The sequence below is a fragment of the Ptiloglossa arizonensis genome, chromosome 8 (assembly GCF_051014685.1).
Source record: "Ptiloglossa arizonensis isolate GNS036 chromosome 8, iyPtiAriz1_principal, whole genome shotgun sequence".
Taxonomy (NCBI): Eukaryota; Metazoa; Arthropoda; class Insecta; order Hymenoptera; family Colletidae; genus Ptiloglossa; species Ptiloglossa arizonensis.
The window spans coordinates 13,787,734-13,814,028 of NC_135055.1; the positions used below are offsets into that span (position 1 = coordinate 13,787,734).

Here is a 26,295-nt window from a genome sequence, read left to right on the forward strand (position 1 = left end):
GATAACTCAACTTATTCCGCTTCTGGATGCAAATGGGTTAATGCAGCAATCCCTCGTTAAATCGTGCACTGTTGAAACCGCTCGAAATGTTTTAAAGAGGGACAGTAGCGAATTTGTTCCTAGAATCGACCTTTCGTACCTTGGGTCGAGTCTCAGTCACGTATAAACCGTCCAACAAGGAGGATGAACAAAATGTACCAAAAGAAAGTGCAACAGAGAGTGCATCTCTTATTACAGGCGCTCGATCGTTGAGCTTCAAAGCGAAGTTGCTCGCGTATCGGTGTGACAATCACTAATGCAAACTAACAAATTTTATATTCCTCATTGTATCTTTGTAAAAGTATTATCAATGAATTGGCAAGATTCTCCTGATAAAAATAACAGCAAACACGATCTTATTCGTACTATTTTTTCCTTTACGTTGTATGAATTATTTTTGAAAAACTTTTAATCGTGTGTAATTAAAAATAATTTGAATAGGGTCGTCTTTCGACTTATTTTTAACGGTGCAGTTTTACCAATCAATTGAAGAAGAATCTGAACAATGGTGAGGATAATTCTGTACATTTTATCGAGGGACAAATGAGACAATTTAACGAGGGGTTACTGTATTCAGAAAAAACTTTAAACCAAGTATGTAAGGGGACATCTTAAAATGCAAGGATTTTTACAAACTTTTTAACGTGGAAAAATGTACATAATTTAAAGAACTTTTTCAACTAACGTCCACTGTCCACACTTAAATATTACTCAACTGCACGGAAAAGATTTTTTGCAATAAATGTTCTACCTTTTTTCTAAAGTATACCTACGTTTTGCAGTTTTAGAAAAGCTTTGGTCGAGTAAAAACTAGCTTGATCCCCAAGTGGGTCAATGACCGGTAAAGGTATTAATAAATAATAAGTGAAATCCTTATCTAGATGAAAATTACGAGTATTGAATAAAAGATATGTAGTTTTCGGTCTGTTATTCGATCGATAAAAATTGAAATCCAAATTATAAAATTTTCCCATTCCTGGAACTAATACCATCGATTATCGAAACATTGTCTAACATTTGTAGAGTCAATTAATTAATAAAATAAAACGATCGATCAATTTTCCTCTTTTAAATTTAATATGATAATTAAATTCCTATAGGTGTATATTATCCTTGAATACCATTTCGAAGCTACCGTTTATCAAGGGTAGAGAAATTCTCTTTTCTACTCGGAAGGACATCTTTCAAAAAGTTTGGAGACCGCTGCATCAATAAATCTACGAAAGGTCGAGTTTGCAAGCATGCTTTGGCGGAAATCGGCGTACCAGGGACCAGTGAAGGCGTGCATAGTTGTAAGATAAAACATAATACGCTATAAAACGTCCACGATGGCTCCAGAGCCAATCGGCCGTTCTGCTGCACCTCGATGCACTTTTGCTTTGTACGCGGTGCGCTGGATGCACAATGCTCTCGTTGTCGTGAGAGCAGCGACTACGAAGATTCCTTCGAGAACCCAAGAACGCACTATTGGGTCTTGGGCTAGAAAAGAGACTCGTGTTTCTTCCTTCTTCCTGTTCCGCTCCAAATTAATTTTGTACGAACAACGATATCAAATTTTTCATTTTGTTCCTCGTATAGACAGAGCTACACCATGAAACTGAACGAAGCATCGAGCTTCTGCATAGAAGAGACTTTCGAAAAGTCTCCATTCCTTGATCTTTTAAATATAATTATTTAGAAACGTGGAAGAAAAATTTAATTTGTCTCTCAAAAATAGTACGGTTCGTACGACTCGTAATTTCTTCCCAATATTATTTTTAAAAAATTTCCCACTCAAGAATGTGTACATGGAATTTGTTCTGGTAATGTATTTATGACTCTTAGAAATAAAAAAAAGGAAAAGGCCCCTTGGAACGACTGGCTTCAGACTCCGATAAATTTAGACTCGACACTGCTTATATTTATTTATTTTACGTCTTTATCGTACGATTTATGAATACAAAATATGAACGATAAAAATGCATACAGAGAGTGTTATCTTCCAAAATCGAATGCGCATTGGAAATATTTTATACAAACGTCACGGTTTTCTCTGCATTGTGGAAGTTTTGCGTTTCTTAAGAAATATCCAGAATTATTCATGAAAATATTTCCATTAGAATAATTTGTATTGGTTCTACCCTCGATGATTTATTTAAGTTTTCCTTTTGAAATCGAACTGAACACTGTTAGATGCCATTGTTTCGAGCACGCTTGCCTTGTTAACTCTCCAACATAAAGAAGTGACGCGCGTCGTCAAACGTTAAACAGTCGAGTTAATTTTCTACGCATGGGTCTGAAAAGATCCAGACACCGTAGGGCGAGGGTTAACAAATGTCTATATTATACTGCATCAATTTTTACAGTACTTTACGCACAAAATTTATTTACCCTCGCACGAGCAAAGGGAAGAAAAAGCTCGGTAAATTATCGGAGTAACTTGAAATAAATGATTATCTGGATAATAATTTAAATAAAATCGTTTCATTCGAACGATTCATCCGGACAGTTAATTCGTTATTCGTAGTGTTGGTCCGCAACGAATAAAAATCTATCACGAATAATTTAATACATTATATAATCACGATTGTACAGTTACTAATTAATATCTCCTTTTTAATTATTTACAATTATACTACAAATTATCTTTAAAATTTTTTTTTGAAAACTACCATAGTCGCATTTCCACTACCACAAAAAATACTAATTCCTTGTAAAAATCCCTCTCAAGAAGCAAGAACAAACATCAGCTTCGTATTTAGTCAACATTGACACCATCGCTAGATTTAATCCCTGATGCGAACTGTAAACAAGTATCGAACTTGACGTAATAGTAGATATCCAAGATCTTTCGATTGTCTTGCTCTCTTCGTTTCGTATTTTAACGAGCGAGAGAAACGGATAAACAGAGAACTTATTCGTCGAGTATGAATCATAAAAAATTCTATTCCATCGACGTTCCGAACGTTGTTGGTCCTCTTCTTGATACAATCGATACGTATAGATGCAATAAGTCGGGTGTCTCGATAAGTCGCAAACCTTTTGTAATTATTCCATTGAATGGATCGATACAACAGAAACAATTTCTGACGTCAATGTATCGATGGTATCTAAACGCGTCTCGGTCTCGTCGCTTTACCGCGCATCACGTACGCGCGAGTCCCGCCATTAGCATGTGACTTGCGTCGGGCGTCGCGCAAGTGTCACGCTTCGACCGATCGCGGTTCTTTCTTTTTCAGGGAGGTTTCGACGCGCGAGAACGGCCGCCGTGAATGGGGCTGGAAAATTGCTCAGTTCGCGGAGGACGTTGAGAAAAGTCGGGGTCACCCTGGTCTGGATCGATTCTGTGGTTTTTACCAGCGAAAGAGTTCATGGGAATTTCATTTCGATAACGCGACGCTTCTCCTTCGATCTGTTTCGAACATCGAGTATAATTTTTTCCCGTTCAATTAATCGTTTACAGTCGCATCTTTCGTAGGAAATACATGAAAGATTGTTCTTCGATCTGTTTCGAACATCGAGTATAATTTTTTTCCTTTCAATTAATCAGTTACAGTCGCATCTTTCGTAGGAAATACATGAAAGATTGTTCTTCGATCTGTTTCGAATATCGAGTATATATTTTTTCTTCTCAATTAATCGTTTACAGTCGCATCTTTCGTAGGAAATACATGAAAGATTGTTCTTCGATCTGTTTCGAACATCGAGTATAATTTTTTCCCGTTCAATTAATCGTTTACAGTCGTATCGTTCGAAGAATACTTGGTCGAGATTGTCGATTAAGGGTTAAGATCTTTTTTTTTTATGTTAATGGATATCTTTTGGAGGATGCTTGAATATTATCTTTTACTGGGGAAGAAATCAATGCAAAGTAGAAAATTTGTTGCAACGAAGGACAAGTCAGGCTGTGATGATTAGAGAATTTTTAAAATAAATTTCTAACGATTTGAAATTATTCGTTGTACGAATTTTTGACAATTGTCACTCGTTTGATTACACTTGACAATGTATACCGACTATTTTTCAAATAACTTTTGTGATACATTTTCAACCCTATTCGCGATTAAACATACGTCGCGTAGATTTATATTTAACTCGTTGTTGCGTATATTGGAAGATAAATTCTTCCGATCGTCGTGAAATGAAATAAACGTGAATCGAACAAATAAGAACGAGACACGACGTACGAATCAATTTGTCACGAGTAATTACACGCTACTTGTTGTAATAAAACTCGATAAACATCGTGCACCGTAAACCAAGAGGCAAATATTTCTTTTTAAAGGAATGCATTTTATTTTCCACGCAGTGATCGAGAAGCGGGTAATACCACATTATTTGCGTATATATTTGAAAAAATTTGTTAAAAGCGAAACACGATTCGAATGGAGGAAATTTCTTGAAAATGATAAAACGTAATTAATGAACCTGTATTACTCGTTCCGTTCGTAAGGAAATAACTTCCACGAGGAATTCGCTGAATTATAACTCTTAGAGCACGAACACACGGTATCGTCGTGTCTGATACCCAGTTTTCAGAATTCAGAAATTACTCTTATAATGCCCCCGAGATAGCAGTAATGTGTTTCATTCGGGAAATTATACCTCTTCATTACTTCCGTCAGTGGAGTACCCGTTAGCCCGAAGACATATTACTACGTTACTTGCACTTTGTGTTTGTTTCCGTATCTCGATACAACGGAGCGTTACTTACAAATTGAATAATAACGAAACCGTTTGAAAAATCGTAGAAGCGTAAAACACGTTGGAATGCACTGTAGGCGTTACGATAACGATAATTAATTCGTACGGAGTAGACCGCTCGAAAGTTCAATCTACGTAGATTATTCACGAACCAACGAAATAATAAGAATAACAAAAGTGGCTCGGTCTGAAAATCGGAAGAGCTAATGGGAAAGATTAATTTTCCGAGAGTCATCGTTCTAGAACGTACAGAATCAATTCTTTAAGATTCTGAGATTTTTAATTCTTGAATTAAAAATATGGAGATAATTCAACTTTTTGATTTTATTATACTCGTATAATTCTTGTTCTCGAACCGACTCTTCCAAATTAACAATACCGTTCTTCGATGTATTAATCCACTTTCGATCCGCTACGTATAAATTACTTTGTAATCGTTTCTGACGCAAAACTTGAGAAGACCGTTTCAAAGAAATTCCCGAATCGTCCGTAGCACGGATTGACATTCTCGTTCCACGAAGTAATATAGAAACATTCAATTTTAATCCGCGCAACGATTCTCTGAATGTTCGAAAAAATATCCAAGACCGTCGACAAATCGTTATTCGAGCCGCGTTGTTCGGAACTTGGACGTCTCGTTTCCACTAATACGCGAGGGGCGAGACACGAGGACGGAAGCCGGTTAATTAAAACGCAAACTTCCGACTTGTCGCGGCGTTCCGTGTCCCTGTCAAAGGTAGATTCTCGCGGCCGAGAAAACGCTGTCTCGACAAAGAGCCCTTTGAATACGAAATTTCTCCATTTTCCGACCGGCGTTTTTTACCCCGAGTACACCCCCGAACGCGTTTCCGTCCCCCCTCTCAATTAAGAGCGGCGGACGAGACACACTCCGCGAGCAAGAGACTCTCTGAAGAGGCTCGAACGATATAGCGTTCTGCGTTAGAATTTCCCTCGAGTGATCCCCGCGAGTCGTCTCGAGAGAAAAGAGTCGTTAAGTGGCCATTGAGAACTTCCTTGACTCGGTCGTTTGGCATCGATTACTATATTCCACGAACCGATCCCGAGTTCCGCGATTCTATCGTTCGACATGATTCTATTCCATCGAATGGAAAATAACGAGACGAACGACCAATGGGACAGACTTTCGAGCTTTCCGCCGAAAGTCCCGCGGGTGGCCACGAGAGCATCCAGAATCCTTATATTAAAAAAGTTTTTCGCTTCGGCACGGCGCACGCGAAACTCGCTCGGTTCGCGGCTCGTTTTCCGCCCTCGCGAACAAATCATCCGGGGAAACTTTCCGCGGAAAACTGCGAGCGTTGGCCGTTTCCCCGGATGGAAATCGTCTCGATTCGAGACCGACGAGACGGCGACGCGATCTTGCGTTTCGCGAACTTGCACGCTCGTCTTCTCGAACGTCGACGAGAGGAGAAACGTACGGAGTGTTTTTTTTGTTTTTTGAAAATTTACGAGTCTCGTGTCTGCTTTGGCCAAGCAAGGAAAAATATAGGGAGAGTATTTTTTTGAAAATGTACGAGTCACGTTTATTTTGACTGGTGAAGGTCGATTACGAGAAAGGAAAAATATAGGGAGAGTATTTTTTTGAAAATGTACAAGTCTTGGGTTTATTTTTGTTGGTGAATGTCGATTACGAGAAAGGAAAAATATAGGGAATAATTTAATAGAATACGAAATAATTGTAATACAACTAGATTATTCGAATCTGATAAAATGTAGTACATTTTTAAATTGGCGAAAATTTCAACAATAGCGAGCATGTACGATCGGCATTGAACGAGTTTTTTGATTAAAAATCGCAAAACATAAATGTAACTTGCATTCAGCTAAACAATGTGTAGATTGTAGATAAATATATATAATTAAAGAGAATTATAGTTTGAACATAAAGATACTTTGGATATTTTGTCTTAAACTCACGAATGGCACGGAATGCAGATGAAAAAGTGGATTTACAATTAGTCGAAGGTTTATCTCTACCGTAGAATAAACATCTCGTGTGTCGATAATGTAAACACTTCCTTAAGAAAACTCTTTAGCGTGTCACGAAGATTGCGAACACCGCAACGTAATACCCTAGACAACGCAACACCGAGAGCTTTGAACGATAATAATTTGAAAACAGAACGAAGCAGAAAATAATATTTGAATACACATATGGAAGAAAGTATACTAGAAACGTTCCATTTTGTCAAATTTCCCTACTACTTGGAACTCGAAAGATATACCTTGCGAAGTATAAAGAATTTTAACAATCTCATTTACTGCATCCAACATTATACATTCAATACAATACAAACGACAATTTATAGTCAAAACTAAAATATCAAACACGATCATCGTAACGTTTCGTCTTTTCTCCCTGATAAAAACAATCTTTAGAACATTCGAGTTTCAAAATTTCGTTGCAATTATAATTCACATTAACTTCATTAGCTTCCATTCTCGAGATCGACATTTAATGACCAATTACTCAAGGGACACCGACATTGAAAAGTTAATTTTTAAGCAAAATGTTAAATTCCATTCATTCCACTGTAGTAAAACGATACCGTACAATACGCAACAAACGGTTACCGATCTCCACATAAAAAAAAAAGAAGAATAGTAACCGTATTCGTAACCCTACTTTCCGATACGCCCGGTAAAAACATACCAAGCCGAAAACGATCGTCATCTGGCGCGAAATCCCGTAGGAATTAACCGGAGAGACGTTAGATAGGTGAAAGGAGCCAGGAACAATATAAATCCTTCCGGTTGGTGCGGATCCGCGAATGTTTGCAATCGGTTGCAGGCCACTCGAACGAGACAAAAGGCTTCACGGTGGTGAAAAGGTGCTCGAGGTTGTAAGTGCCTGCAAACATTTCATCGAAATGTTGGCGATCCCGAGGGCCTCCTGGCAACGACCCTCGAAAGGGCACAAAGGATAATAAGCGCGGGCAACAGCAGCGCCCGCGCAAACCGAATGATCGCGCGAGACAATGGAACTATAAAAGACCCTTCGAGCAACTTTTTATTCCCTGGCCCCCGTCCACCGTATAGGTTCCTCCTGTAACCTCATACCCACCCCTCCCTAAATCCCGCGGTTCTCTCCCTATTATACGAGCGAGAGAACCGACGAGTTCTCGCGTTTGTTAATCGCGGCACGTGCGTACCGCGGTAACAAACCGCGAAGAGAGGACACTCGAGGACCACGTGGCCCACCACGTCTACCACGGGCAACACGGTGGTGTCACGTCGATACGATTCGAGCACGCGTTTTCGACGGAGAACCTGTAACTTCGTTGAATATCAATGGCAGCCTGGAACGCGCCAATTGTGGCGAATAATCGTAAAACACGGAGCGGAGAAACGTCCTTCGAGGGCAGAGGAGAAACGTGCCGAGCTTTGCGACACCTGAGATACCTGGACGGGATTCTGGTTTTTTTTTTTTCTTTTTTACGTTTTTTTTTTTCGACTTAAATGTCACGTCGGTGGATACACACTCGAGTTCTGTCTTTGGCTATATTTTATTTCGGGGAAAATATATCCCGCAGGAACGCGCCGGTGGAATGTTTGCAAATGTGTGTTTACTCGTGAAAAGGTTCGCTCGCGTCGATCGAATGTTTATATGAAATAGTAACGTGTTCTTGCTTGGTGATGGATCTGGTATCGTTTAGTAGTAATTGTGACGGCTTGGTAACCGTCTCGGTTCTACCAATTTTTAAATATACCTGTTTCTGCCTTTAGGTATATTTTATTTCGAGAATAACGTATCGATATTATCTTTATAGATAAAAATTTATTCGTGAAATGGTTTCTACGGATGTATGTACATCTAAATTTCTTCTCTCATTTTCTCAAATCGAAATCTCATTTGTACATCACTATCCAACGAGGTCTTGAATTAACAAATTGTAAGAGTATTGTATAATACTACTATAGGCGGTAAAAGTGTCCTTTATATATTTTAAGAACGCGTTAATAGGTAATTATTGATAGAAAATAGCCCTCTACATTGTATCGTGTATAAAAATGGTCACAGCAACGATCTATAGTAAAATCAATAAAGTCACTTATCAGGTGGACGCACATCTGACCGATTTTTAAGTATATTTTCCCCAAAATCTCCCACAATTTTGTTATTATTTATTTCTATTTCATCCTATGTATCGTCGCTGCCTGTTTTGCAAACATTTACCGATTTGCTTTTACAATTCGACTTTCAGTATGTCCGAGCAGTAGAAACCATAGTTTCGCAAAACGTGTCTCAACTTTGAAACTCGCTAGCAAACAGTTTGTTCATAACGACAGTAGCCTACGTAACCTGTACTTGTTTATCGAAGTCGATAAGTAGACAGTGCCTAATACGAATTCTCCTTGCGTTTATTTTTAACCGAGGAACATCGACTGTCTTGTTCAAACACGCTCGACAACTCGCGATACATTGAATATAAATAACTGGTATAAACAACCGATCGCCTTGGTGTTTGAACGCACGGTACTATGTTTATGTATGCGTACGTTACATCGAAAGTCTGTAGAGCATACTAAGCAAAAAACTAACCTACGAAGGGATCTGACCGCGCTGGTAAATTAAACTTTGCAAAATGTCCCGATGATATTCAAATTTAAACGGATAGTTTAATCAAAGCCACGTAACGACCAAGTGTTCCAACAATCGAAAGCCACGAAATGACCGGATACTCCGACGATACAAAGCCACGAAATTATCGGATACATTGACAATTTGAAACTGTAAAATGACCTCACACTAGTAAAATTTGAACTTGTGCGACGACGATGTATTTTTAAAATTTAAAGAAACGAAAAGACACTGTGTATACTTTTAAAATTCAAACTTACACAACGAGGGTGTACTTTCAAAATTTAGACATGGGCGACGACACTATGCTTTTCACATTTGAACTTACGCAACATCGCTATACTTTTCAATTTAAACTCATACAACGACGCTATACTTTTAAAATTCAAACTTATGCAACGACATTATACCTTTTGAATTTAAACTTATGCAACGTCGTTACACTTTTCGAATTTAAACTCGCGAAACGATCCAATATTTCTCAAACTGAACCCCACGAAACGACCAGACACTCGAAGGAACTCGTAAAATGACCAGATGCTTCAAACATCTTTAAACCGGGAGTCAATGGTAATATAAACCACCCCACTTAGGGGTGATCATAGAAACCCTGAAGGGAGAAGGACGAGTGTAAGAGGGCGCGAGAGGGTATTGGCGAGGAAATAGTTACAAGAGCGAATCGCGAATTGTAAATTACCAAGAGAAGTGTAAGAGGTTGAAACACTCCGCGGCCACAAAGGGGCAAAACAAATAAACACGCGTACACACGCAAACGATCCTTTTATTAATTCTCCACTGTTCAAACATTACGCCGCCGAATTGTCTCGCGGAATATTTCCGCTCTTGAATATTAAACACCTTTAAATTCAACGAATCCCTGCAACGAGAGATACACGAAACGTCGACCTCTAAATATTACGCAGCCACGCGGTGCAATGCGTTTAACCGATAACGCAGTTGGCAATAAATTGCACCAACTAATTCGATGTAAACCGTCGACACGGAAATTGGCTACACCGCGTCTCGACCTGCTTAATTATGAGATTTTTCTTTCTTTCTCCGCGATATGCTCTTCGATCGACCACCATCGTACAAATTATTAATTCACCCAACAACGAATGCAACTACGTGCGCGCATACGTTCACTATACGATTAAAATAACAGCCAGTGAAACATACGCTCTTCCAACTTGGAAAATAAATAATAATTCGATAATCAGATTGCAATTTAGTAATCGCAAATATTAACTTGGATATGAAAGAAAGATATTTTCAGAAAGAAAAATTTATAGTACACATCCTTTTTGTAAACACCCATTCGATTAACTATTAGCGTTACGTATTCTATTATAAACGTTAAAAGTGTTTTTTATAGATTTTAAGAACGCATTAATAGGTAAGTATTGATATAAGTGTAGAAAAATGGTCACAGTCACGAAATGACCACGTATTCCAACAATTTAAAGCCACAAAATGACCAGATACTAACTATAATAAACTCAAAATTAAAATTTACTATCGATCGTTCTACGATCTATAGTAGAATCAATAACGTCGGTTAAATGAACACGTATCTCACCAGATTTTTAAGCTTACTTTTCCCAAAATCTTGCACAATTTTATTATTAGTTATACTCCGCCATCGTGCGGATTATTAATTTTTGTGTCAACGAATGCAACCGCGTGAGCGCATATGCTTTACTCCTTCGGAATTTCATTCAACGATCCTCGCACAGACCAGCGCTAGACTCTGAAAGAAATTCTCGTAACCCTGACCTTCCCTGGATTCTCGAGAATTCGAGAAACCGATCTTGCCACTGAAACGTTATTATCCTCCTTCGTGTTCGATTCACGATACTCGCGCGATTCGTTCTGGCAACGATTGTTTCTGTTAATACGTCGAATTTTAACTTGAAAAATACACGAGTGTTTTATCGCCACGGTCCTTGAATCGATGGAACATTTGCAACGATTCCATTCACCCCTACTGGAATATTGAGCGAGTTTCTATAATTTGATTTTTTTTTTTTTTTTTTTTTTTAATTTTTTTAAAGCTTGATAAATGTTTAAAAGGAATTATCGGTAAATCGCAGGGTGTACGAATTTACGGCGTACGTTAATATGGAAAATATACACAAAATGTGTACAGAATATATTTCGTAAATTAATGTGATAATATTAGTATTTCATTTTGAACGCGCGTGCCTTCCGCATATACATTTAATACGTGTATTTTATATTTTCATACGTCGATAAGTAATCAAATTGGTAACGACACGTTATTATCTATTTTTGGAAATTTTTGCGGAGAAGATTCTAATGTTTCTTTATCGTTCTTGGAAATATTTTGATAATAATGAAATCGAAGTTAGAAGAGAACGTTTGAAAATTTTTTTACCAGTCAGAAACGAAAAATTAATAAGACGGTCGATTTATTCTCGACAGTTTTGCAAAGATAAAATAGCGATATCTTTATCCTGAATTCTCGATCGGTTACAAGTAGCTTTATTTTATTGCAGACACGGAACGTATAAATCGCACCGAGACATCGAACGGAAACACTTTGCACGATAAATAAATACCACATGGTGAAACAGAAACATGAAACACACCTGCGAGGGCATGATCGACCATCTTCTTATCTCCGTAAACATATGTACGTTGAACGTGTACGACTAATTGTCAATATGTATAAAGTATCAATATCGAATAAAAATATGTACAATCGATCGAGGATCATGAATAACTCGCTATCGTGTTTGCACAGAAACGTTGAGATTAAAGAAGATAAAAGTGACTTTTTACATTATTCTTAATTTTTGGTTTCAATGTTAATAAAATTTCTATCTCCAATTATTTTCAACATAAGGTTACGAAACATTGGAGGCTAGTTTCACCACTCAAATCTAATTTACCACGGCTAAACAAAATATATAAATAATTCTATACATTTTGGTCACTCTGCAATCCTGCAAAGTTCCATAACAAAAATAGCTGTCTTTACAAAATTTCGAGTGCAAACTTGGTAGAAGTGACTTTTCTTATTAATCTTATTATTCGCGTTCACAATTTATAAAAGAAAAACAGTAAAAAACGTAAAAAAAATTCTGCAACGAGGAAATTTCCCAATTGTTCTAAACTTCAACTTTTCTTAACTCTCGATTATTTTTTCTCGCTGGAAATCTCGCTACTCCGATAAATCTTTAGAGCATTCACAATTTACAAAAAAAAAATAGAAAAAACGTAAAGAAAATTCTGCAACGAGGAAATTTCCCAATTGTTCTAAACTTCAACTTTTCTTAACTCTCGATTATTTTTTCTCGCTGGAAATCTCGCCGCTCCGATAAATCTTTAGAGCGTTCACAATTTATAAAAAAGAGAAAGAAAACCGTAAAGAAATTTATTTAAAAAGCTTCCCGTATCTCCGACCGTTCCCGAGATAAACCGAGCAGTTCCACCCCCCTCCCGAACTTCAAGTCATCCCTTATTTCCGTCCGCGTTGGAAACCCGCAGCGTTCCATCAAAATCACAGGGACACTTCGTCGATGTTCCTCGGTCGGTGCCAACACACGTACCCGAGATTATGGTAATGACGTTCCCCGCCAGTGCCAAGAAGAGAGTTCATAATATTTCCAAATAATATGCTCGCCGCTCGAGGCGTTTTCTACGATGCAAATTGCAACCTGTTCCGCAACAGGGTCTTATCGCCGCGGGACTCGTTACGACGCGAAACCGCTGACAATCGCGCGATACCTAATCCACCTAAACACGGTCGAATGGTTCGATCTTGCAACAAGTGCATTCCACGTTCGGTCTGGAAACACGGAAAACACGTCGCTGGATGGAAAGGCGCCCGACACCGGTCGGCCGGCACCGATTCCGTGAAACGATCGAATCTCGAAAATTAGAAGCTTAGAAGAAATCGTTCGGCGAAGAGCACACCTACGGAATGCACTCGATAGCCTTGGCTGGTAAGACGGGTTCCTAGTCGCGTACGGGAACCGCATCTTGGCTGCGTGCAACTCGCGGCGAAATCTTGACCGAGATGCAACCAGCGTCCAGCGTCAGCATCTCGAGTGGATATGTCGATTCTTGTTGCAAAAAATTCAACCGATACGAAGCAGGAAATTGAAAATTGATTCGTTGGAGTATCGAGTAGGAAAAACATTCATTTACCGGTGTGGAAAAATTGATCGAAGATCGACATCTCAATACCGATTCTTGTTAGAGAATTAATTCTTCGAAACGATACGAAATGGAAATTAGGAAATTGATTTGTTGGAGTATCGAGTAGAAAAAACATTCATCTACCGGTGTGGAAAAATTGATCGAAGATCGACATTTCAATACCGATTCTTGTTAGAGAATTAATTCTTCGAAGCGATACGAAATGGAAATTAGGAAATTGATTTGTTGGAGTATCGATTAGAAAAAAATTGATCTACCAATGTGGAAAAATTGATCCAAAATCGGCACGCTTGATCTCAATACCGATTCTTCTTTTGAAAGACAATTAGAGAATAAATTTACTGGAATCGATGTAGAAAAATCGATTCAAGATACACATCGTTGGCTAATGTCACTTAAAGTTACGTACGATGAGATTTTCTTTAAAAACTGTTGAAACAAAGTTTCTCGTAGAAGAGAAAAATGATGTTTTTTAATCTTGTCGAAAATCGATTTACTGGTGTAAGAAGATGGATCTTTTGAAGAAAATGATCGAAGATCGGCATTCCTAATCTGGACGCGTTTCGTAGCCGATCCTCTCTTACCCTCGATGACGATAACTCGTCGTTTCGACTTTTCGAGCTAACTTTGTTTCGCGATAGTAGGTCGAACTGTCGAAACACCCGACGACCATGAATAATACATGCAACCGGGACGAATGTAGTCCCCGACGAAAACTCGATTCTGTCGCTGCTGGGCAGAATAAATTGCTTCTTCTTCGTCTTCGTTTTTCTCGTTTTATTTCATTTTTGGATAATTTACTTTCCTTTTGGCGAGAACATTGAAACCCGGTAATGGTGTTTGCCGAGAGCAATTTTAAACTGTCAGCTTTCCGGGTTTTGGGAACCCGAAAACCTCTTTGACGTAAGAAGATTCAAGAATCTCAGGGATGGAGAGTATATTCGGTCGACTGAAACTATAAGGTTGTACACGATATTTCGAACAGTAATCTTATATTTTGTTTGTAAATAATTTCTGCAAGAAATAAACGACCACTGATTCGTATACATGTATTATTTATCGAAGATTAGGAATTAAAGATAGTTATAGATAATTGGAAGAAAAACGATATCGAACAGATAACCTGATTTCATGCTTGTTATAGTCATTGAGACAAACGAATAAAGAATTTCTAAATCTAATAACGTAAACTTCCACCAAACCCATATATCCAAATTTGAAGTATTAAAATTCAGATTTGGACACACTGTATTATCGTAACGAGTCGGTGGAAGTTGGAGATGAAATAAAACGATAAGACTCATAGAAAGTCCATTATATTGTTATCGGTACTTTAAAACTCGGATACGAATGCAATTAACTGGTCAGAATGAGATAAGTTTATCATGATTTGTGCTCGTGCCCCACGAACCCTTAAAGTGTAATTTTCGTGGGAACGGATCCATCTACGAAAAATTTTTGTTTCGCACATTCGATTTACTTTTTCGCGAGGAATATCGTAAGATAAATTTGCAAACATTTCAACAATTTAGATACGCAAATAGATACGCGATTTAAAATTTACGCTTGCGTAAAATCGTACGCACGTTGTTCATTTTATTCACTTCAATATTCTTTCATATTTTCACTTTACAAATAACCAAGCTTCTCGCACACATTTGTAAAATTTTCAAATTGAACGATGAAAGATTGAAAAGCACTTGGAAGTGTCTTTTTCATTTTCTCTCGACAACATGAAAGGAACAAATAAATTTTAAAGAATTCAATGATCAATGGTTAAAATTCGGTATTCCGTATAATAATTTCACTAGGTTGTCAGTTTGCAATCTATCGGTGATTAAGATTCGCGTCACCCTCTCCGTACCAACCCCCCAATCATTGGTTCCAAATCACTCGTCGAATCGCTCGTTACGAATTGTAACAACCCTTTGTACTCCTTAATTTTTTTTTTACCTACCAATAACTTTTTAATTAATTTACCAAATAGATAAAAGAAGAGTATTAAAAAGAGATTATTTAATAAAATAAAGTTACCTAAATAAATTACCTAATAAGTAATATTGCCTAAATAACTTAGCTAAAGTAAAATAGTTGTATTTATAACGTCGAGTCCAGCTCGTTACACCATTAGAATCGGTGTAAGAAATGTGATGTCGAATCACACTCGAAATTAAAATTTTTATAAGAAATGTGACATCGAGTCACACTCGACATTAAAATTGGCACAAGAAATGTGACATCGAGGCACACTCGACGTTAGAATTGGTGTAAGAAATGTAACGTCGTGCCACACTCGACACAAAAGTGCTAAGGGTTAATAATCGAACAGGACTCGTAGCTCGCTAAAGAAAGCTTCGGGAAGCTGTCTAAAGAGGGTGGTTGGAAAGCAGTCGGTGACCGAGAAGTCAGCTGAATCGCATCGGGCCTAAGGCGATTAACAAGCCACGGCTCTATGTCAAAGAAGATTCTGTTTGCAGCAAATAGTGCAACGTCGATTCTCCTCCGGTGTCTAAGCAATAATGCGCCGAGCATTTTAATTTAGTTAGAGATCGATAGGGTGTGGAGCGAGCACGTGCTGACGGCAAACAAGGTTTTCTCGATAACCCTCCTTCGCATTTACGCGGCACTTCGTATCCACGAACCCTCTTATACAGGGTGATCAACAACGCCCGGAACTATTATTAGAGAATCCAGCGAACCCTATCGTTTTATCAGCATAATGCCGAAGATCACAATCTAAATTGGTGACTCGAGACTCGAGCCACGTCGCAACACCGTCAGGCCCGATTAAAAATTTATCCACGCTGACAGTGACGCGGACATTGGTCGCGAAATTATAACGGGGTTTGAAAAATAAGGGTTGCGAAGTAAGGGTTGTGACGTGTTTACAGACTCTTGGCGATATTCCCATCGTGTTGTTGCATATGTGTCGTTGTCCCTGGTGCTCGATAGCTAATTGCGTTCTCTTTCGTTGCATCGATTAATTTTCAATATTTCATTTATACGCAAAGTGTTCGATACGGTGGTGTCGGAAACGGCGATGTGGCGATTCTAGATGAAAAAATGAATCGAAAATACGAAACGAAAGTCGTTCGTTCTGGGCTTTGGTTTCGAGGAAAACGAGTTGGAATATTTGAGGGGACACGTGTGTATTGTGAAGCGAAAGAAAGTTCTCGATAGGACATTGTGGTGGGAGGAAAAATTGTTCTATATTTGAACGAATTTATATGTGTATTTTTTACGTGTTCTATACTTTGTATCTAAAATACACTGTTATCTACAATTTTGCATTATTGTTAAAGAGAACAATTTTCAAGATTCGCAAATAATTGTACACTGACTGTGGAATGTACTTTAGGAATATATTGTTTGCATTTTTGGTAAAAATGGAAACTAACGAGCGGATGAAAAATAGGTGGTAGTTTCGAAGATGGAAGGAATTGTGTGCATAATTTTATAAGCTCTATACAAGACTGATATTTTTAAAATACCGATGGTATAAGAAATAGTAGCAACTTCGATATTGTGAAACACGAAGGGAGAAAACGAGCGAAAACACCTGTTTTCTGGGTCTCTTGGATTTCTTGCACGAAACCATAGATCGTACTATCGGAGATACTTTTACGATCCTGGTAACGTAAGATGATCATCGAATATAATACAGCGTGTGCAACAATCCAAACTGCGGTGAATTCAAACTTTATTCTAGAGGTATTTCTCGAATTAACGTTTCTTCGAGTACAGCAAAGTATGTTCGATGTTCATTCGACTGTTAATTAGGATACGCGTGTTGATTTCTTTCAATATGGATTTTGGAATACACCTGTTACTCGTTCAAAATTCTAATCACGGTTTATTCCGTTATACTGACCGAACACTACCGTAAGTACAGTATTTTATCGCGTGTCCAATACCGTGAGAATTAATTTTTGTTTACTAAAAAAACACGTAGTCGCGTCCATGAACTTGTAGATATTTTTATTGCAAAAATTTGCTTCCATAAAAACAGTGAAATGACGTTGTTTAAAAATAATCACCAAACTTTTACTCGTCTACGTGTAACGAGTGATCGAGTACTTTTTAACGCTGGTGTATATATTTAAAAGGATAGATTGTAATATCAGACGGTGTTATTATAAATATTGAGGCTACATTCCACCACAGTATTTTCGTCTTGATACTTCTTAACCATAATACAACTATCATTTACCTAATATTGCGCTTAAATTGTTCCTCACGATCAAATCGTTACTCACGTTTCAATTTTGTAACGTAAGACAGGAAAAACAAATAAATCCGTATCAATTTGTCGCGAAACAAATCTTTTCACTTTCCAACACTTACAAATACACTATAATTAATTCAAGCTCGTACGATTAATAGGATTATCGCGACACTAGAGGGTAAACAAGCTAAAAAACAACGAAAGTATTCGTGCGCGAATGAAACCTTCTTGTTAACTGTTTTCTACGCTAAATTTATTCGTATCTCCTCTGAGAAAAAAGTGTATGTTCGCATAACCAAGTTCACCTCTTCCTTTTTTTTTTTTTTTTTAAATCGCTACAGAAACATTGATACAAAGTGAAACGCGCCGACTCTGTCTACCAATAGGAAATCGATAAGTTATTCTATAAACGTTATCAAAGGAATGGTCGATAGATTGATGGCATTAAAATACAGTCAAAAGCATCGTGGATTCTGATGTTGAAACACGAGGGTATCTTCGTTGAACGGTCTTCCCCTAGAAATTTAATTATAAAAATTGACAGGAGCCCTCGGGTAGGGTGTACTGGCACCCTTTATCGAAATAGGAAATTGAGGATGCCACGTGGAAATAATGAAAATAGAATTGGTTCCACTCCTTCGAATCCCCTGATGCAATTTGAGAACGTCGTTCGGGAATTACTCCTTTCTAAAACCATTAGCGATCGTAATATTGCCGAAACGCAATTAATGGTCCTTCTTCTTCACTTCGCGAAAGTGTAGCACTTTATTTAAAACGATAAAATAAAAATACCGGCTTAATAATTTTACGATCACTTTTAGAAAAAAATACCAACTTCTAAGAAAATTCTTAGCTCTATTTTTAACTAATGTTTGATCGTTCGATCGAGTAGATTATGTTCAAAATTCACAAATTTAATTGTGCTTGTCACGATCAGGTATTGGAAATTTTATTTACTGTACAGTATATTGTTATTCCCATAGAAATCTATTATCCGGTATATCGATGTACCTGCAAAAATTATCGTTTCCCTCAAAATAAGTTGTACATTTTTTTATTAAATACAAGTGTACACGTTCAGCTTACACCGATAAAAATTCAAATGAAGCTACAAAGACAACAATCTGTCCTCCAGAAATTTTAGAGTAAACGATCGACGGTTTGCAATAGGTTGCACAATCTGTCGGCTCTTTTCTTCTTCGTGGAATTACGTGAAACATTTATATAAAGGTTTCCTTTACAAACAGTTACATCAAAGTGGTAGCGCGGAAGAATGAAAATTACGTAATAATACGAAGAAATACAAAACATCGAATCGACGCGATACGTTGGACGCGATGCAGAACGATGCTTCTTATTCGATCGAAAAAACAATCGATAGACGAGAAATCGTATCACACTGATTGTGAGAAAATGACGAAATTAAGAGACCGGGACGAGAAATTTTATATCGAAAACGATTGAAAATGTCTCGTATTGCCAACACGAACGACGTGGAACACTTCCATCTCGATTTCGGAACGGGAAACATGACATTGGACTTGATTTTCAGCGAATCTCGAAGCTACTCCGTAATGCGATCTACTCGCGTGTTTACCGAGCAGGGATTGAAACGTGACGCTCAGTATTGACAGTCCCGTGTCACGTGCACGCACGCGTGACAGCTACGGAACAACAATGCTCCCCCGAAAACCACGGCAATCAATAATTCCGCAAAAGCGTGCGGAGGTCGATTGACTTCGATTTCATGCAGCTCGAGTCACGCTAGTTCTGTATACATTCATCGTGCCTAAACGTGTACGCCAGCGTTCAACCGTCCACCGGGTTGCAACACCCGGAATATCTGCTTTTTCGATGGGAATAAACGTACTTCAAATTCTTCCAATTCACGCGGTGAGATTCCAATCATTTCACGTCCCACGTGTTTCGAGTATTTTTTAATTAAACCGCTGCTCGAACACTATTTGCACGAAATGTCGCAAAGATGATTATCGATGAAATACACACACTCGAGTATCTAAATAATTCTCCTCGGAATTTTTTCATCGTTTTCAATTCGTATCCTGTAGTTTCGCGATTCTCGAAAATAGTTCTCAATGTTCTCGTTTTATTCTCGCATTCGATTTTCTCGCTGTCTCGAACGCGAATGTGATCGAATTAGAAAATAAAGATGTCGGTTTGTAAGAAATTTTAAAGCCATTTATTCGACCCTGCCACGAAACGGTATTACCTTTTTAAATTATTATTTCTAAAAAGTGTTTCGTACGTACGAGCGCTGTGTGGAAAATTTCGTACGTTACATCCTTGATGATACGAAACGGGCGAAAAATGCGAGGAATTTTCATCAAATGCTCAAACTCTCAAAGACATCGTAATTTAAAATAATATACGATGTTGTCTGTTTTCGAAAGGAATTTTTCAATTAATTCGAAAGAAATTTGAATCACAATTAAACAAGAGAATCTTTGTAGGTGTATTTCGGTAAAATGGGTAAGAGGTAACACGATTTCGTAGCTTTTTACTTTCTTTCTATTACGCACCAGTTCGCGTACAAAAGTTGCGCGCTCGTTTCCCTATTCCGACGTTTCTTTCTAAATTAGAACCTACACTTGACACGGTTATTACATTTCACTTTAATAATCCGCCACTCACCGCCGTACTTGTTATATTTTGTATTCCGATTTCACTTCAAGTGCAAATTACGCCTATGCATGTCCTTACCAAAGCGACGACTTATATTTATAGTAAAGGCATCGAAGTGGATTGTATCGACCACGTACTATTTCCCAAAAATAACACGTAACGGTGCTATTTAAAAAAAAAATGTCAGATTACAGCGACGTATTATACAGAATCAAGTACGTTTACACACACAGAGATTCTTATGCATCGCGAAGCTTCTACCAACAAGTACTGCCCGCTACCCACTGTTAAAAATATCACCATCGATAAAATTAACGCGATGTCGACCTACTGCATCGAGCAGTCCTGACATTTTCGGTATTACAAGGGTTCACAATTTTGCCCTCTAACATTTCAATAATTATTTCGGACATTTCGAACATCTCGCGATCAAGACTCGGTTACCATTAACTTCAACCACTATTGGAATCATCACGAGAACTTTTGCCGAATTTTAAATTTCAAATTTTAGATTCAAGAATCTCATATTTAAGATTCGAGAATCTGTTTATCTTTCACTGAAATTAAATACTTCTCGACTGTAAGGAACGGTCAAAATTTTTTATTACTTTAAACAGTGCGCGTAACTTTTAAAATATTGTCTACTTCGTTTGAAAATATCCTCTAATTATTTTAAATCATAGTGAGGGAATATCCAGTTCGAAGAACGAAGCAAATATTAATAACGAAAGACAGCACGCATATTGATGTTTAATTTAAGAGTATGAGTATCTTTAAAATAATTTATTTTAGTCAATTATTATAAACACTACAACAAAAGATTACTAGGAAGCCCTAATCTAAGATACCACTCCACAATTTCAATTTACTTTCTATGAGTAGCTTTGAAAATAATTTAAAAGACAACACTACAACAAAAAATTACCAAGGAGCTCAAAGATACCACTCCAAAATTTCAAATTTACCTTCAACAATATGATAATCTCTAAAAATTGTCAAGTTTATCCTCCAATTATCCTCAACGTTCTTTCCCCCCAAAAATCTAATCCAACACTTCCCGGAACACGGTCGTTCCAAGCTAAAAATCGCGATTAAATAATAAAAGGAAAAATCTCCTCACCGGTCATCCTGGGTGACAGTAATGTCAGGCGGAGGCGCGGAAGGCGAGGCACCGTCTGGAGCATCCAGTTTGCCGGCTTTTTCCACCCTGTTCCTTGTTCTTAAATTCGTCGAAACGCGAAGTAGTCACGGTTGAATTACCGCCGTGAAGGAGGATCCTCACAGCGAGGACATCGCCGGTGCGTACCCGTTTACCGGTTTCCGTCCACGAGATCGCGTCTTTGAGGATCGATTTTCTCTCGCGATTTTCCAGAATCTCGTTCGACGTTCGAACGTTAATCGCTCGCGCGCGCTGAAAACACTCTAACCGTGTACAAGTTGGGCAATAGCTCGTTGTTCGTACTCCCTTCAACGTGCTCGATTTGCCGCGATACTTTCAAACATTCCCGCGCCACTTTCACCGTCCGAATTCGCCTAAGAATTCCACGATCTTTCCACCAATCCGTTCCTAAACAAGATTCGTCGGCTGTGTTCAGCTCGTTGAATCTTTTTCACGAGATCTCCAGGTCCACTCGACTTTCCAACGAGAGCTCGATAACAAATCCTCGCTACCCGAGGATTTCGAATCCGCGAAGAGTCGTTCCTAAACAGATCGTCGGGACGACACCATTCCAGCTCCAGGCAACAATACAAGTCTCTGTGACGTGCCCTCGACGACCACGGACCGTTAGCTCGATTATTAGATTTATTACAGAACTCCCTCTGAGACCAGGTTCGCTTCTTAGGTGAAAGCGAACGGCAATTATCGTGGAGCGTAGGCAAGGCAGTGGCTGTATAGTTTGCCGTGTACTCGATCGTGTGCCCTCGTAAACACGGACTCGAGAGGCGCCTCCGTGTACCCTGGATTGGAAACCAATCACCGATGCTACTCTCGTTAAGTAGCGCGAGTGGCCAACAAGCCACGGATGGACGCTACTTTCTTGCACCGGCAACGAGATTTCGGTGCAGACTTCGTTGCTCGCACGAACACGAGTTCTCACGGTTAGGTGATTTACGCGCCACTTTTTTCAACGAGGAATGCTCGTGAGCGCTCGCTGAACCGTATCCACGTAATACTGGATAATACTCGGATCAACGATTTCGAGTGAATTTTATCACTCGGTTGAAAACCGATGGTTTTTCGATTTTCGAAGAAAATCGGTTTCTTCGGTGAATCAGTTTTTGGAAACTTTTGGGAAATAAGTTTTGCAAGTTTGCCTACGAAGCACGAGCACGAGAAATTACTACGTTTCGAGAAGGAGGGTCGATGAAATAACTAGCCGTGGAGTTACTTTCAGGCTGCACGTTCCTCTCGAGAAGTTAGCCAAGGGTTTGTCAGGAGTTTGATCTTCGGAGGGTTAAGTATCGAACAACACCTCGATCGTAGATTATTGTTTTAAGCGACGATCATTGGTACCGAACTGGTGTATCTCAAGGAGTTAGCCAAGGGTTTGTTGGAAGTCTGATCTTCGGAGGGTTAAGTATCGAACAACACCTCGATCGTAGATTATTGTTTCACGTAACGATCATTGGTACCGAACTGGTGTATCACTGAACGCGTCACGCGTCCTCGGAGAGTCAATCAAGGTGTACTCCAAGTGTTTATCAGAGGTTTGACTCAGAAATAACGACGAAATATTGACACGTCGTGGATTATTTACTACGAGTGAATATCAGTACCGAGTCGCTGTTTTGTTAAATATCAGCGTCAATGTCACTCGTTCTCGCGAAGTCAATCGAGGTGACTCCGAATGTTTACCAGAGGTTTCAACTTTGGAGTACCGACGAAATATTGATACCTCGTGGATTATTTACTACGAATAAAGATCAATTGTACCAAACCGACGTTTCGTTAAATATCAACATCAATGTCACTCGTCTTCCTCGGAAACACACTACTTTAAGTATCTCTCACAAGTTTGAACTCCAGTCCACCCGTAGACGATCAACACTTTCTAGAAAGGTTGGCCAATATACCACCCTTCTAACCCACAACATTGGCAAACACTCCTCTTGGGATCTCTTATTTCGAGTGCAGATCACCGGTACCAAATATTCCGTTTCTTTTTAAAATATTCTTCCTCGAAAAATAGTCCAAAGCGTACATCAAGATCACTCGTTTCGAGTACAGATCAACGGTACCAAATTGTTTCTTTAAATATCCTTCCTCGAAAAATATTCCCAAATACACACCAAGATCATTTACCACAAATACGGATCACCGGTATCAGATCGTTTTTTCCAATATTCTTCCTCGAAAAATATCCCAAGTACACACCAAGATCATTTACCACAAATACAGATAACCTGTACAAAATCGTTCGGTCAAATATTCTTCCTCGAGAAATATTCCCAAGTGCACACCAAGATCACTTATTTCTCGTACAGATCACCGGTTCCAAATCGTTTCATCAAATATCCTTCCTGGAGAAATATTCCCAAGTACACACCAAGATCACTTATTTCTCGTACGGATCACCGGTCCCGAATCGTTTCATCAAATATTCCTCGAGAAATATTCCCGAATACACACCAAGGTTCTCCTACGCTCTATCAGTCTCCTCGGAGATTATTGTTCGCGAAGCATCGACGAGACATCGACAACCGAGCCGAAAGTTCACCAAGAAGTCCATCCCCGAAAAATGTACTCTCCACGAATACTTCTTCTTCTACTTCCGTTCTGTATCTCCCTAGGGGACACGATATATCCCTACGTGCCTTCTTCCCGCGAAACTTCCGCGATCCCGTGAAACTCCTCAGCCGTCACGACGTCGCTGTTCGCCAGCGCGACAGCCTTTCGAGTGACAATTCGTCCGTTGGGAGTCGATGCGTAGGGTGGTGAGAGTGAAGTGACGTCACCCGGTTAGATGCAAAGAAACCGCATCCAACGAGGTCCAAGGGTACGCGTACGGTCCCGTGGTGTTACTCGCGCTTCCCGAGTGGTGCGAAAAGGGAATCGGCGAGCGTTAACGGGGGTGGGAGGGCGGCGCGCACGTGCAGTGCCGGAAAGGACACGTTCTTTTCTTTCTTATCCCGAAAATCGATCGTTAAGACACGCTGCATCGAATGACACACACCGCAGAAGGGGGAGGGTCACGGGGGCGAGAAGGGGTGGTGTCGTGGAGGAACGCGTGCACGGGGGTGACCACCGAGACACACTACGCGACACGCACGCAACCACGCACTCACTTACGCACGCACGCACGCACCATACAAACACACCGTTTCTACTTTCCACGCACTGTCGAATTCCTTCGTTCGCCGAGGGCACTCGCGTCGCCTTGAATACGGTGAGAGTCGGTTGGCGTGTGTTTCACCGTCGCTACATCGCCCCACGAGCGACACTTTTTCCCGTAGGATACGCGAATGGGGAATCACCGGGATTGGAATGCGATTCGCGGGTGCAGCCGGTATTAATCGCAACACTCGCCAACCGCCACGATATACTCGAGAAGACTGGAGTCTCTCGCGGTAGGTGAGGCCCCCCTTCTTTCTCTCTTGCGCGCTTTCAGTGTTGTATCGAGTGGTTCCCGGCCACCGGCAGACATCGGGGGAAATTTCACCCGAACGCGATAAACGTGTGCCGGGTCTCGATCGTACGGGCACGCGGTGAAGCTTTTAATCAGTCGGTGAAACGTCGATTTGTGATTCCGATTCGAATTTTTATGCAACGTGTCACGAAGGAGGAATTATTTTTCATACGTATCGGGGAATTTTTTATCGAATAATACCGCGGTACGTGGCCAGGTCGCTTCATTTTTAGTTCGTTCGATAGAAATTTATCATTCAGATTCCAATTTTTGTATAACGCGTAACGGAGGAGGAATTATTTTTCATGTGTATCGGGGAATTTTTGATCGAATAATACCACGGTGTATGGCCAGGTCGCTTAATGTTTGTTCGTTCGATATAATTTTATAATTCTGATTCTAATTCTTATCTAACGTATAACGGACCAGAATTTTTCAAATTTTTATCAGGGAATTTTTTATCGAATAATACCACTGTACATGGCTAGCTCGCTTAATTTTTATTCGTTCGATGGAGATTTAGAATTCCGTTTCTAATTTTTATGTAATAATGCGTAACGGAGGAGAAATTATTTTTTATATGTATGACCAGGTCGTTTAATTTTTATCCGTTCGATATAATTTTATAATTCTGATTCTAATTTATATCTAACGCGTAGCGGACGAGGATATTTTCATTTTTTATTGAACATTTTTAATCCAGGTCGCTTAATTTTTATCCATTCGATATAATTTTAAGATTCCGATTCTAATTTTTGCGTGGCGGAGGAGCAATTATTTTTTATTTCAATTAGAGAATTTTTATTCGAATAATACCACAGTATTTAGCTAGATCGCTTAATTTTCGACCGTTCGATATTATTTTATAATTTTAATTCTAATTCTTATCTAACGTATAACGGACGAGAATTTTTTTCATTTTTATTGGACATTTTTATTGGACATTTTTATTCGAATAATATCACGGTATATAGCTAAGTCGGTGAATTTATATTCGTGCGATATAATTTTATAATTCAGATCCTAATTTTTATTCAACGTGTAACGGACGAGAATTTTTTATTTGTTACGAGCAATTCTTTTTTTATCTTCATATTAATATTACGGTTTAACGATTTATTCTACCGAGCAGCTACGTCGATTAATTTTTCATTGTCCGATGTAATTTTATAATACTAGTTTCAATTTGTATTCAACGTGCAATGAGTTGCAATGTAGTTTATCTTTTATTCGTTATTGGAAATTTGTATCCGGAAAACAATTTTACCGCTACTTCCCTGGATCGCGTG

The 26,295-nt window shown here is 39.0% G+C and overlaps 1 protein-coding gene across 4 annotated transcripts in view; it reads right to left on the reverse strand.

The window, feature by feature from the left end:
- LOC143150547 (rap guanine nucleotide exchange factor 2) overlaps positions 1–26,295 on the reverse strand; it is a 300,304-nt gene that overhangs the window by 172,111 nt on the left and 101,898 nt on the right. The window contains exon 1 of one of the 4 annotated variants that reach the window (XM_076318908.1): positions 21,499–24,901. The exons of the other annotated variants lie outside the window; for them this stretch is intronic. The gene's annotated coding sequence lies outside the window, so the exon portion shown is untranslated. Of the gene's footprint in view, positions 1–21,498; positions 24,902–26,295 lie in introns of those variants that run through there. 4 annotated transcript variants of the gene reach the window in all.